Source organism: Choloepus didactylus, chromosome 10, assembly GCF_015220235.1.
Source record: "Choloepus didactylus isolate mChoDid1 chromosome 10, mChoDid1.pri, whole genome shotgun sequence".
NCBI lineage: Eukaryota > Metazoa > Chordata > Mammalia > Pilosa > Megalonychidae > Choloepus > Choloepus didactylus.
This window is the reverse complement of record NC_051316.1, coordinates 33656852-33672468: the sequence shown is the minus strand read 5'-3', so window position 1 is coordinate 33672468 and position 15617 is coordinate 33656852. Positions and strand designations below refer to the sequence as shown.

Below are 15617 nucleotides of genomic sequence, written 5' to 3'. Positions count from 1 at the left end.
AAACTATTGTGTATTCTATAGACACTTTAAAGGTATTTTTATTTTAAATCAAATGATGAAAAGTGGATTATGCTTTATATTGTGCTGCCAACCAAGTGAATTTTTAATCCCCCTAACCATTCAGAAAGACCTTAATTCCTGTTTCCTGTGGACTTATTGTCATAATGATACTCCCTATATGCATCCTGCTTCTTGATTGCAAACCACCAAAACTTTCTTTGGCTATCTTAACTGAAAAAAAAAAAGCAGGGGGTGGGGTGGGTATAGGAAAGATATTAGGACTCATACAAACAGTAAAAGACCAGTGACCCAAAATGTTAAAGTATACAGGGAACAAGGATGGCTACCCACAAAAACCATAGCTAACTTCACACCATGGAAGCCCCTGGTGAGATGCAGTCACTGGCACCATTGTTCCCATTGAACCTGCCACTGCTGCCGTCATCAGCATCACTACCATGACAGCGATTTGACCACCCACTCTGCTCATGTCTTTGCATCAACCTAAAGAGTCTAGATCTCGGTGACTTCTAGGGAAGATGGTGGAGTAGGGAGCTTCAGAACCCAGTCCTTCCACCAAAACAACTGTTAAGCACCAGGAACTGTCTGAAACAGCTATTTGGAAACTCTGGAGTCCAGAAGAACACTGTACAGCCTCCAAGGAAAAGTAGGAGAAGAGGCTGATAAACTACAGAAAAGAACAGTAAATTGTTTTCTCTGTGCTGCATCTACCAGCACCCATCCTACACTCTCGCAGCAGACCACAGAAAGACAGGGAAAACCCTGCACACTGCATTTGCCTGGGGCAGACCTTCAGTCAGCCTTATAGGAGGGCTGAAGCTCAATAAAACCGCTGTCTTATTACCAGTTGATTACAGAAAAGGACGTGAAAATCCTCTTCCCCAATGAGCACAGCCAATCACTGATCATGGCTTTTGATCAGTGAATTCTGATCACTGGGGCTATAGGTCTGAGGGCAGCTATTATTTCAACCCACCCCGGACAGAGATGGTGGCAGCCATTGTTTCAACCTCGCTCTGGACAAAGGCAGCATTAGCCATATGGTCAACCCTGTCCTGGACAAAGGTGGCGGCAGCCATTATTTCAACGCGCTCTGGGCAGGGGCAGAGGTGGTGGAGATTTAAAAGCAACAGAGCTTCTTCAGAGTGGTGGGGGACAGTTAGCAGAAGGGCTGCATTGGCAGGGCAGACCGGGAAAGCTCAGCCTTGGGGAGTCATCACGGAAGCTTTTGGCGCCATTTCTGACCCCTTCCCCAGGGCACACTGGAGCAGTCTGAGCCCCCATCCTGGGTCCCTGGCCCTGCTTTGTCTGGGAAAGACTGACTTGGGAAAGTCCTCCCCAGGATAGTCCTCCGATCAGAATTTTCCCTCCAGGCAAAAGCAGCGTGGGACAACAAAAGGAGTGTAAAATACTATAGAGGCAGACCCAGGAGAGGGAGGTCTGTCTCTTGGGAAACATAGGAGATAACAAAATTCTTGTAAACAGGAGAACTCAAAACCAATTAACAAGCAAAATCCCAGGACAAGGGAGAGGCCCAGGCCCAGAAAGACAGGGAAAACCCCGCACACTGCATTCGCCTGGGGCAGACCTTCAGTCAGCTTTATAGGAGGGCTGAAGCTCGATAAAACCTCTGTCTTATTATCAGTTGATTACAAAAACAAAAATCAGACATCTCAGGGAATATACCACAGAATTAACATTTAAATATATTAAAATGTGTAGTGTGCAACAAAAGAATACAAGACAAACAGAGAAACAGGAAATGATGGCCCATCTAAAGGTAGAGGATAAAAAACAAAAACACAGAAAACACTAAAGAAGAAGATGAGAATGTGGACATACCAAACAAAGCCTTAAAAAAAAAAATGATCTTAAAAATGCTCAAGGAGATGAAGGAAAGTCCAAAGAGAATTAAAGGATATCAGGAAAACAATGAGTAAACAATATGAGAATCTAAATAAAGAGATAAAAATTTTAAGAAGGAACCAAATAGAATTACTGGAGTTGAAGACAATAACTGAAATGCAAAATGCCAAGAAGGGTTTCAAGAGCAGATTGGAGCTGGCAGAAGAAAGCATCAGTGATCTTGAAGACAAGACAGTTGAAATGAGTCAGGCTGAGTGACAGAAAGGAAAAAGAAATATTAAAAGTGAAAATAGCCCAAGACAACTTTGGGACCCCATTAAGCACATTAATATATGCAATATGGGAGTCCCAAAAGAAGAAAGAGAGAAAGGGCAGAGGAAGGGTCAAAGAAATAATGTCAGAGAATTTCCCAAACTCAGCAAAAGATGTGAATATGCACATCCAACAAGCTCAGGGAACACCAAACAGAATAAAAATCAACAAAAATACCCCCCATCATATATTGACTACACTATCAAATGCAAAGGAAAAGGAGAGAGTTCTAAAAGCTATAAGAGAAAAGCAATGTGTTACATACAGGGGAGTCCCAATTAGACTGAGTGCCAATTTCTCATCAGAAACCATGTAGGCAAGAAGGCAGTATGTTGAAAAACTTCAAGTGTTGAAAAAAGACCAGTGCCAGCCAAGAATTTTATATCCGGTGAGACTTTTTCAAAAATCAGGGAGAGATTAGACATTCCCAGATAAACAGAGGCTGAGAAAATTCATCACAACTGAACCTGCCCTACAAGCAATGCTAAAGGGAGTTCTTCAGACTGAAAGAAAAGAACAGTCAACAGTGATTTAAAGCAGCATAAAGAAATAAAGACTTGTGGCAAAGGTAACATTTGGATAATTATAAATATCAGTATTATTTTATTGTTTTGTTTGGTATGTAACTCCACTTCTTACACCCTACAGGTGCTAAAATGCAAATGCATACAAATTAATGATAAATTTCTTTTTTTAGGATATACAGTTTACAGAGATGTAAGTGGTAGTAAGTACCCTATACAGAGGGGTACAGGAAAAGTATATGTGCCTGCTACTAAAGTTAAGTTGGTATCAAACCAAATATAGTATGTTAAATTTTAACCCCATGGTAACTACAGGGAAAATAGATGAAAAATATATCTAGATAGAAAATACGGTACAACACAAAAAAGCAAATAAATATAAAAGTAAGCATCAACGGAAGTGAGGGACAAAAAAAGAATTGATTCTGAGCCAGAGCAGAAATACAAAAACAAACAAATAAGTAATAAAAGCAAAAAAAAAGAGTCCAGATTTCCATATCATGGCCAATGTTTAGGCCATGTGTCCACCCTCTGGCTGTAAGTCTTAGGAGAGAGGTTACAGGGGAAAGTTGGTGTGATCAATACCACCCCCTTGCCCCCCACTTCTACCAAGACCTCTAGCAGTGGCAGAGGGCCAACTCACTGTAAGGCAATTAGGGTGCTCCTGGGAGTGGGAAGCTGAGAAATGGTGTACTTGTGCATTCACTAACAAGAAAAATATGCAGCTCTTATTAAATTGGACATACGAATATTTTTTACCCAGACTTGCAAAAGACCGACAATGAAATCCAGATGTGATCACTGCTAAAATCTACCCCCAAATCATAAATGCATATGCTCATGACAAATATTTATTTCAAAAGAAGGACCTATCTTGTCCAAAAGGACCTACTTGGGAAAAGAGGTTTGCTCTTGGAGATAGTTTTAATATCTATGAACAGCCTTGCCTCTCCTCTCTAGCAATAAGAAAAGTAAAGTAGACCCATGTAAGATTTATTGCAGTTAAGTTTAAACGTACAAATGAAACATCTGACCCAGTCAGCAACGATGTCCATTAGTTGTTTTATGTCATCTTTCAGAAGAGTAATATCTGGGGCATTAAATAAATAAATTGAAAAGATATCCTGAAACTATGAATTCTAAGGAACCTGACCAACCTCCTGTGACCTCTTTGAACCAAAACACCACATATAAAGAAATTAATGAGACAAAGAAAAGAACTCGACAAAGAAATTGAAAAGAAAGGGAAATTACTACATGTAACCACAACTAGGAACAGATTATATCACAGGATTATTAGAATTTGGAGGAAAACATTATTATTTTTTAAATTGAATTGGATTATTTATTACAGTTCTAAAAAGTACTGAACATGAGGCAGATTCCTAGCAAATATGAGATTATACCAGGAAATAATGTATATGAGAGGAGCGTCTCAGACATAAATCTCTATATAAACATTACAAATATTAAATTTTTCTCCTTGTAGCTCCGATGTGATAAGAATTGCTCTTATATTTTATTAATAGGGAGAACTGTAATTCTGCTTTCTTACCTTTGCAGACAGGAGCAGTAATGTTTTTCAGAGACAACAACAGTGGCAGCATTTCGTGAGTCTGGTCCAGTTGGTGACCATTGTCATTATGAGGAAATTCTAGAACCAGCATGGGGGGAGCTCTCCTGTGGGAAGTGGGACCTTTGTATTTAGTTGCAGGGTTTCAGGTAGTTAACTCTTTCCACCCTTGTTTCCACCTTTCAAAATCCTCTTCAGAAAAAAATTTAACCACCTCTAGGATGCTTCCCTGAACACCCTAAAAGGGAATTTTCTGCATCCTCTCAGGCTCCCATCATACTTTGTTTATAAACATGTCATAGTGGTCTTGTTTTGTTTGTCTTTATGAGAGAACATTATGGGGATACATCTTCTCTAATAGATTGTCATTCCTTGGTGACATACACAGACACAGATGCACACGCACACACACAAGATCTGCCATTGGAGACAGCTTTAATATACATGAGCAGTGTGCTTCCCCCAACCCCACCCCAAATAGATAGTATTTACCTTCAAAGAAATGTATGTGTGTATACATACATACAAACAGACAGACAGACATATACATATTCATTTCTTGCAGCACCTTGCAGAATGTCATGGACAGAGGAAGTGGTAAATAATTATTTTTTAGATGAATGACTGAAAAATTGACTTAACTGGACAATTTCCCACGGGAAAGCTCACAGGGAAGAGTTGCAGGAGCAGCAGGCTTTATGTTCATGTAAAGTCTAGTTGTTTTTTAAATTGTGATAGAAAATTTTTTTCCCCTACTTACCTTTGTAAAAGTCCAAATTACCTCACAGCTCATGGTGACTGTGTAATCCTGGGATAAGATTCTGCTTTAAAATATAGCATGGTCTACAAGGATCCAAGCAAGTTGGACAGATTTACCTCATGCCATTCATTCCTCAGATATTAGTGATAAAAATTGCATCCCCACTGCTTTTGGCCTGGGTGTATGGAAAATGCAATCTAATATCAAAACCTGGACACAGTTTTATAACGTTCTACACAAACATGGCCAGTTTTCTTAAAGTATCGGACAAAGAGGAGGGAGGGAATTTTAACTGTTATCAGCGAGTCTTGTAAAATGAGAGGTCTAAATGAGAAATGGGACAAGTGCATTGAAACAAAGCCACTTCAAGTTTCATGACCCCAAATACTGTGGAATGAACATATATCTGGATAAAAAATCTAGGCAGTCACCAAAGCTTTTGCCTTAGATTTCTGTTTTATGCCTTGAAAGAAATGTACAGGCTTTTATAGTACTCTAAGTAAAACAGCTCTTCTCAGTTGTGCTTAGAATTCATGTGAGAAAAAGAATGCAATGTGTGTTTTCTGATTATATGCTAACAAGCACACACTAGCATTGCCCGATTAACTAAAAACTGGAAAAGAAAGTCATTTCCCTCTTTAATGCAGTTAGATGTTTTTATAAGAGTGAATAATTGGGGAATTTTAACACTGAAAATATCCTCTGAATTTTGGGTGGTAATTACAGTGTGAAGGTCTGACCTTTTCAGCATTCTTACATGCTCAGCCTTGAGTTCCTTGAAGGTTAATGCTGTACATCACTGGTTTCTTAAAGCATTGCTGGAAGTTTGAGGGCAGAATTTGTGCCTGGGTATTTTTCTTTCTCATGGGTTTAAAGGTCCCAAGTGACTTTTTCTTCTGATGCTGGTCCCAACTGATTGTATCCAGTGGCAGGAAAAAAAAGGATGTGTTATTCATGTGCTTTTCCTAGACAGATCCTGGAAGATGCTGAGGGCAGCTTCTTGTCTGCACCGATCCTTCACCTCCTCACGGGCGCTCGCTCTGGGAAACCATGTCTGGGGCTCTCTGTCAGTGTCTTCTTTCTATCTCCCGCCCAGTGGGCATATGTGAGAAAACTGGTGATCTGGAAACATTTGGAGAAAATTTTTTAGTCTATTCAGCCAAGCTGTTCCATGCCACTCCAACATGAAAGCAAGCCTAGGTTTGCATTATGTGTTTGTAAATGTAATAATTCTGTAAATCCAAGGCTGGAATTACTCTGAGGATTTCAACAGACAACAAAGCTGGACATATGCATCTAATTAAGCTAAAATTCTACCACATTATGTCTGGAACTTATTCTTTTAGAAGGAGTAGGGGAACATTTTGATCAATATTTTGAATCCTAACTAAAGTAACTCTTGCATCAAATGTTTAGGAAAAAATAACTTACTGTGTAAATTTGCTGCATAAAAATTGTTATAGGGCAACACTATTTATGGGAGGGATATGCAAAATTTCAAGAAGTGCATTTTCCCCCTAAAGTTTAAAACTACATAAGTAAGTTTTATTATAAGGAAAACAAAAGATTTGTGCCTCTTTTATTAATTTACCTTCAAAATTAGGTGCATGGGGGGGCGGAGCTAAATTTCAAGAGGGATTTCACATTAATTTGGTGCTCAGTCTTGCAGTTTATTGAGGAGTCAATTCAATTTCACAAATCATGGATTAGTGAAATGATTCAATGCTGACCTAACAAGCCTTTGGAGGTTCACCTGTAACCAGTTTCTGTACTCCTTGTTGTGGCCATAGTATATTCCGCTGGGGAAGGAGCCTTGCCTGAATGCAGTGAGCATTTTATTTTTCCTTGGAGTGTGCCTTGCAAGATAGAGTGCTTCCACCACCAAATATGCACTCACTGAATTGCTTTGAGGTTTGTTCTTTATATACTGGATGGAATTATGGGTAAAGGAGTCTCTATTGACTTGTGCTAGCAAAACCGGTATTTTACTTCAAATAGAGCATTCACTTGGGAAACTGACAAATTTGGACTAGAACCCTTACCCTTTCTTCTCTCTGCCTTACTTTAAATTAACAAATAATTAGCATCCACTTAAAGCTTGCCTTTTTAATTGAAGGCAGCATATGACCCCACTTTGACGATATATTGGAAATGGAGCAATAATTTAGTTTTTAAAGAAAATGGAAAGGATTTGAGAGAAACCTTTACATCTATAACACTGAGACAATTAAACCTCTAAAATTGTCAGGTCAAACATTTTTTCAAATTGCCTTCATAAGACAGCAGAACTATTTTAACAAATGTTTGATTGTAAATATCAACAACAAAATTACTACTACAGTGTTTTGTGTTTGCTATTTTATAGTGCTTACGGGGGAAGAAAAGACATACAAATAACTTTGTAGAAAAAATGATGGCTCTATACCAGGAGGGTGAGATTACAGAAGTGAAACATATGGGCTTGTTAAAGTCCTTCTCCTTAGCTCACTCATCACTCAGGCAGCTGCCTCAATCGCAAGCTAAAGTTGATCATTTCAGGAAAAGCAAACCTCAGCCTCCTCCAGAGGGTCCAATCTGGGTTGTGGTCACTATTTTACTAGCAGTGATTTTAAATCTTCTTGGAAACATTACCTTTCTAATTTACTGTAAATTTCAAAGGACCTGTGAAACCACACTTGAGATGTTGGTAAACAAAATAGGTAAGGAGAGTATGGATTGGGAGAAAGCCAAGCACTACTAAATAAAACTTAAAAACCCTTCAGTATGAACTCGGAAATCATCTGACTTCTAGTTACGTCATGATTTTCAACCCAGCAGAAAGTCAACCCAGTTTTTAAATGTTTGTTTTATGTTTACCTGTGGACCTTTCAGCAAGTTATCATAGGACCTGATGCCTCTGGAAAGTCATAAACAGTACACTTCAAGAGAAAACAGGATCTCTTCATTTTCACCCCACAGAAATGCAGGGGCCCAAGGGAGTAATCCAGAGAGTCAAAGTAGGCAAAGTGGAAGCATTTGTCAAAGTGTTTTCCTTTTAAAATAAGGGACCAACTCATGATCTTCTCTAAGAAGTTGGATTGCTGCTAATTCTCCAAGGCTTGTCTGACTTTGTAAAGCAAAAGATGTTCTATACCAGGTAGTTAACTGATCAAGTTTTGTCAAGATGAAGAAGAATCAAGGGAGTTTCCCTGGGACTGGTTTTATAATAAAAAGCCTAGGTTTAATAGAGCTCAGAATTCCAAAGGGTATATGTTAGCTCTTTTTGAGCGGCAATTTAAAAATCTTGGAAACCATTGCAACTTTACTGGATGGTTGTGGCAGCCATTAGCATGAATTTAATTTTCATATATGAGGATAACAATAGATGTTCTATTACAATACAAGAAAACCAAAACAAAAGCAACAACAATTTTAAAAAGCAAGCAAAAAGGAGCTGAATCTTTCTTGACTACAGAACTTTGACATGGGAGGGTTTAATAACAGCATTTGTGATCAACTTCACATGCCTTCTTTACTAATATTTATGGATATTGAATCCCATTTCAAGATATAGTTATCCATTTATAGAGACTTCCAGATAAAGGTGGTGGGTTGAACACATGCATTTATTTTCACTCTTTCCTAACTTCCTATTAAAACAACAGTAAAGATACATATTTTAAAAACCATAAACCCACAAGGACAAAACAAAAAGAGAAGAGACACCAACAACAAAGTATTTAAAGATAAAATGCAAATGAACAAAGTGGTCTAATGTAGCAGATCTGAGAAAACTATATCCTAAACTGTCAGTGGATAAAGGGAAAAATATGATTTATACCAAATAATCCCTAATAGTCTCTGGAATTGGTGATGCCAAGTACTTTTGGATGTGGGAAGGAAGGAAGGAAAAAAGAGAGGGAGGGAGGGAGGAAAGAAGGAAGGAAGGAAGGAAGGAAGGAAAAAGGAGGATTAATTGAATGAGGTAAGATGCAGTAAACCCCAACATGGGAAGAGAACTAGAAGCTTATTCGCTGGAAAAAATAAAACAGGGTTTCTGGGCTAGAAAACACCAGGCATAGTTGGGGTAGGCTTCATTCTAAATGGAGGGATTAAGTGAATGTTACTGATATTGGGATTTCTCCAACAAAATGACTTCACAATGTCACCATATGTTGAAATCCACAGTCAATGAGCCTTGTCCACAATCACAGAACTTCCAATCAGCTTCTTAGTGTCCTGCCCTTTCATACGAGCAGACTATAAAGGGTCATGGGACATTTGAGGAAGTTTCTGATATAAAGGACAGAAATCAAAACAAGCAGACTATAGCAACACAGAGGAAACAGTATATGCAGGGAAAACGAAATTAAAACTAATAGAGAAACCTATTATTAATATTGTTAAAGACACAAGAGAAGATATTGCTACTATGGAATTAGAATGAGAGGCTATATTTTAAGGAAGATTCAGAGGACAAAAAACAACACATTGAGATTAAAAATAACCATTTTTTTTAAAAGAGAGGAATTGCCTAGAAAATTGAGAAAATGAAGATGAAAAGTTAGAGTGAGAGAAAGAGAAAGTTAGAAAACCAGTCCACAAGTTCCAATGGTTGAGTAGCATGAATTTCAAAAGAGAATAGACACAATGAAGTATAGGAAATCATTAGATAAATAATTCAAGATAATGTCCCAGAAGTAAAGGCCATGAGTTTCTAGACAAAATGCGTCCATGCAGTGCTCTGAATACAGATTAAAAAGTACCACATCAAGGCATATCTTTGTAAAATTTCAGCGCATGGTGGATACAAAGAAGAGCTGAAAGAATTCCAGAGAGAAAAACATTCAGATATAACACATGAAACAAGAGTCAAATTTGCTTTGACCTCTCAATCCAACATTGGATAGTAGAAGATAATAGAACAATACTTTCAAAATTCTGAGGAAAAATGATTTCTGGTTTAGGAGTCTATAATCAAAGAACTGTCAATTAAGGGTAAAGGTGACAGATAAGTTCTCAAAAAGTACCTTCTAGAAAGTTATCAAAGTTATGGTGATATGTGCTCTGCAAAACAAATGAGTAAATCAGAAACAAACAATACATGAAATCCAGAAGACAGATGACCCAACATAGGAAAGGAGCTAACATAATTCCCCTAAAAATGATGAAGTGGACTCCCAAGATGAGAGCTGAACAGCAGAGCCACACAGGAGCTGGTCAGAAGGCTCTGGAACAGATTTATTCAAGCACATGAAATTGATCAAATACCTAAGGGGTTTGAACTTGTTGAGAGATTTTTTTCAACTACATGACATTTGGAGATATATTAGTGATTAGTATTTAGTAGACTAAGCAATTGGACAAAAAACAGGATAATTAAAATCTTCAGGGAAAAGAAACAATAGCAACAAAAAGAAAACAAGGCTTGACAATGTAAAAGTAATCATACTACTTGGCCCAAGTGTGCATAGTATTTACATAATAATGTGAACACTGGGTATTGATCTAGCCAAAATTATGACATTGCTCTATTGGGATGAAGGTGCATAATTGGTGTTGAGGGAAATAAAGCTACCTCACAAGTATTAAGTCAGTAAATAAAGACAAAAATAAAAAAATTTAGAAGCAATATGATATGCAAATTGTTTAAAGATAAGAAAATAAATGCCAAAAGAATAAGCCAAAATATTTTAAAGTGACTGTGGAGAGTGTTTGCAGAAGAGGGACTGCTCAATTTTTCCTGGAGGACTTACCTCTTAAACCACGTACCTGTACAACTTAAAAACATTAATTAAAAGAACTTAACAATTTTGCTAATGCCAAAATCGTGACAAAGGCCATTCCAGATTGGCTTTAAAACCTTAAATCTGCTTTATCGGCTGTAAATATTGTCTTTGACTTTTACTTTGTCATGCTTGCCTTAAATTACAAGTTTTGGTAGTTTTGCTAATATTGTTTCACCAATACTAATGTCACTCAATCAGTAACAAAGTTATGTTCCTTTATAGGGGAAATATTTTTATATCAATTGTAACTGAAACTGCTAATTAACTAATATGAGCATAAACATATAATCATATAGGCTTGTTATTATTAAAACCTAAAAATAGTAGTAGTAGTATTGTTCCATTATCTGAAAAACAAATGCCATGATTTACCATTGAATCTGAAGCCACAAAATAAGTCTATTTTGTTTCACATTTTAGATATAAGCATTATTGGATATATTATATCATTGCAAATTTAGAGTCCAAGAGTTCTAATTTCTTCTCTTGGAGGAGGCCAACATATATTGTTTTATTTTCCTAGGCTGCTCAAATGAATACCATGAAATGCATTGGGGTAAACAATGGGAATTAGTTCGTTCACACTTTGAGGTTGGGAAAAAGTCCAAATCAAGGCATCATCAAGCTGATGCTCTCTTTCCTAAGGCTGTCTGTCATTCTGGGGCTGGCTGCCAGCAATCCTTGGCTCCTCTGTCAAATGGCAAGTCACAAGGCAGCATTTCCTGCTCTTTCCCTTCTCTTCTGATTCCATCGGTGTCTAGCCTCTTTCTTCCTGTGGCTTTCTCTCTCTCTCTCCATCTGAATTTCATCCCATTTATAAAGGACTCCAGTCATAGGATTAAGATCCATTTTGTTTGAGGTGGGTCACACCTCAATTGAAGTGGCCTCATCAAAAGTTCCTACTTACAATGGGTTCACACCCACAGGAATGGATTAAGTTCAAGAACATGTCTTTCTGGGGCACAAATAGCTATATGTGGGTATATACACCACATATATGTTGAATAAACTGTGTGTGACTGTGAAAAATGAGTAAAACTTACTGCGTTTTGTGACAAAGGCTTTAATAAAATATTGTGTTATTTAATACATACACAACTTTTGAGATAGTGTAATTATTAGTCTTATCTTATAAATGAAAAAATAAAGCTCTGGGTAGCCCAAGACATCCAAATTTACCCCATTAATCAGTGGTCATGCCAAGATACAGCTTTCCTTTCCAGAGATAGGGGTCTGTATGGTTCCAATGGTTGAGTAGCAGGAATTTCAAAAGACAGAATAGAGACAATGAAGTATAGGAAATCATTAGATAAGTAATTCAAGATAACATCCCAGAAGTAAAGGCCACAAGTTCCTAGTTTCTAGTTTCCTTCCCTCCTTTCTTCCTCCCCTCCCTCCCTTCCTTCCTTCCTTCCCTCCTTCCTTCCTTCTTCCCACATCCAAAAGTACTTGCCGTCACCAATTCCAAGACTATTAGGGACTATTAGGGATTATCTTTACTGTTGTTTTAACAGGAAGTTAGGCTCATCACTGTCTTCTTCTTGAGTCTTGCCCCTTAACTGTCAGTTAACTGCAATGCTTAATATTGTTTTGAACAGTCACTAAACTAACTGATCGCTGTCTTCCCTATCTGAATAAAGGCATTCATTAAATTAATATAATTCTTATGTGATACAATATGATTCATTTGCATATCATCTTTCCCCTAAAAAACTCTAAGCCCTTCTAATAATGCCTCTTTATACCAATATGATTCCCATGGCCCAGCTAGACACTAGTCTCATCTCTATCTGGTATCTAGTTTTTCTTATCTCGTTCAACCCCGGAATGAAACATTTAAAAGTTAGGCCCAAAGAATTGATGTGAGTTTATCACTATAACGAAAGTGGTGCATAACCAAATTTGATGATTTTTCTTTGTCTGGACACTTAGCCTGATTATGTCTATATTTTGATTCATTTACTCAGGACATTTACTGAATGCTTGCTATGTGAAAAATGCTATCCTAAGTACTAGCGATGGCCTGATTGATGTTTCATTTCATGGAGAAGACTGAAGTAATTGTTTATTGAATGCTCACATGTGCTAGGCACATTAAAAATGTTATCTAACTTACTCTTTATGAATCTCTGTAATGTAGGTATTATAATCTCTGTTTTAAAAATAAGGAAACTCCTACTCAAAGACGTTATATTAACTTGCCTAAAATCACAAGCTAGTAGGAAGTGGAATAGGATTTTGTAATTAGTTGTATCTGTTATTCATTTATTTATTCATTGAATATGGAGTAAATGCTAGGTTCTGTCACAGTACAGATCTAAATATATGAAATCATTGTTTTTAAAAATGTCCATGTGTCTTATATGTGGATAGTTTAGCAAATACTTAGGAAAAAAATAGATTATTTCAGAGACAAACACCAAAACTCACCAACATCAGAGATGTTTCATGCTGATAATTTGTATACTAATCATCGTCTCTCCCTTTGCAAGATGTTTGATGTTTCTAGCCAAAGATCATAAGATGATAATAATCCATAAAGATGATACAGAAATTCTTGAAAAGAAGTGGGCCATTAGGGATTGAAAGAATGAAGACAAAGAAGAGGATGGGTTTTTTTTTGTTTTTTTTTTAACAGCACATAGAATAAATTACTCTCTAGAGGGAATGACATCACTGGGATAAGATTACCCAAATGATTAAAGTGTTGGAAATTGTCCCATTGAGGAAAGTCTAAACCATCTGAGATAGCTTAGCTTAGAGAGTAGAAATTGAGAGATTATATACTAATGAATAGTTTTGGAACATATGAAGGAATTTTCTGCTTTAATGAGGTCTGGACATGAAGAATTAGCTGGTGTTATAGCAAAGGGAATTTTTACTTAATATGGTGGAGGCTGTTAAAAACCAAATCATCTTATCAAGCAAAGTTGCGGGCTATCTTTGGAGACTTAAAAACACATACTTTACACAGCTGAAGTGGTTTCTGTGTGATACTATAGAACACCATGTGATGGTGAATAAATCAATGCTCCCCTCAAGTACCCTTCCAGATTCCTAATTTAGGGCCCAAGGTGAGCTTTGCTTCCTTTTTTAGAACTCTGCAATTGAAGACCGTAGCACTGCTGAGTAATGATTTTAGATCCAGTGAACCTCTCATCCCTCCCTACCCACGGTGTGGTGCATGGTCAGCAGCAGCTGCAGCATCTGGGTGCTTATTAGAAATGCAGAGTCTCAGGCCCACCTCAGATCCCCTGAGTTAGAGCCTTCTCTTTAAAGAGACCCCTGAATTATGCGTCTGCACATGGAGGTACGAGAAACGCTGCTCAAGTCCTTTCTCTCTGTCCCCAGAGTAAACTGCTCCTGTGGGGAGCCGCTTTCCGGGTTAGGGCCTAGTGGACACGCCGCGACCTGCTCCAGAGTAGCCCCTGCCCATCGTTTGAGCCAAGATGGCGCCCGTATCCTGCTTCCGCATATGACGCATGAGGCAGCGGTTGCTGCTAGCCTATTGTACACGCTTGCGTACTGCCAGCACATTGGTTGTAACTATTGTATATGAGAAATTACCCGGGCTAGCCTCGGGGAGACAGCCCACAGGGAGCCGTGCCTGACGGCCGCATAGAGGTTGTTCTCCCACGGGGTATAGGGCCTCGTGTGGAATATGTAACAGAGAAAATTTTCTTCCTGGCTCCAGTAAAAGGCTTGCATTCACTGCCATTGCGTACCTCAAGTGTCAGTTTGTCTGCGTCTCTCCCTCTTTCCCTCTGTTCTCCTTGCCGGCCGAGGACAGGACGCGCGGGACCGAGCGAGAAGGCGCCGGACAAGTGGTGGCCCGTACGGGGATCGAACCCGCGACCTTGGCGTTATCAGCACCAAGCTCTAACCAACTGAGCTAACCGTACGGGGCACATACCTTTCGCCTCGCTCCTTTTTCACTGCAGCGGACTTCCCGCGCCTGATCAGCGCGAGAAGGTGAGTGTTTCTTTTACGTGAGAGTCAGGGCCCGTGGGTTCTCAGGCGGTCCCGGGGACTCGGAAGAGCTCTCCGAGTGGTTAAAGTAAAGCGCCGACTGCAAGCATGGGGCAGTCTGGAAGTTCGCCTTTATTGGCTCCTTTAAAAACCCTCCTGAAGCAGAGGGGTATCTCAGTTAAGAAAAGCTCCCTACAGAGGTTTCTCGATGATGTTGAAACTTTTGCCCCTTGGTTTCCCTCCACCGGCAGCCTCAGTCTGCCCTCTTGGCTGAAGCTTGGTCACGATATAGACCGGGCGCGTCAGACGGGCGTTTGTCTGGATCCAATTCTAGTCCCTATATGGGAGACCGTCCGCGCGGTCCTTGAACTGGAGTCGACTACAGGCCTAAGTCCGTCCTCCGCCTTGCAAGAGGTACGGCACGCTCTCCAAGAAACCCAGTCGGTGTCATCTGCGGCCGGCTCTCATAAAGGCAAGCAGCCAGAGTTGAGTGGTGGTAGCTCGGACACCTCTGCCTCAGAATCGGGTAGTGATGACGGTGAGGGAGCGGAAGCGCCTCCATTAATTGCTTGGGAGGAGCCTCCCGCCCCACCCACGCGGCCTTCCGCCCCGCCGGCTCCTGTCGCCGCGTCACAAAAAACGCCGCGGCTTCCGGTGGGCTGGTTGAGCGGCTCCGCCAAAGGCCCTTGCCGAGAGCTCCCACTAGTGCCCGAATCCGATAATCACGATGGTCCGCCTTTGCGGGACCCGGAGCCCCTTGCAGGCGGGCCGGGGGAGGGGCATCCACAGCCGTATCCCCCACCTGAATACTCAGGCCCCCTAGA

General features: G+C 39.5%; 1 non-coding gene across 1 annotated transcript; it reads right to left on the bottom strand.

Annotated features, from left to right (window-relative positions):
• Positions 1-14652: 14652 nt before the first annotated feature.
• TRNAI-GAU lies at positions 14653-14731 on the bottom strand. The gene has a single exon. It is a non-coding gene; the product is annotated as a tRNA-Ile (tRNA).
• Positions 14732-15617: the final 886 nt, after the last annotated feature.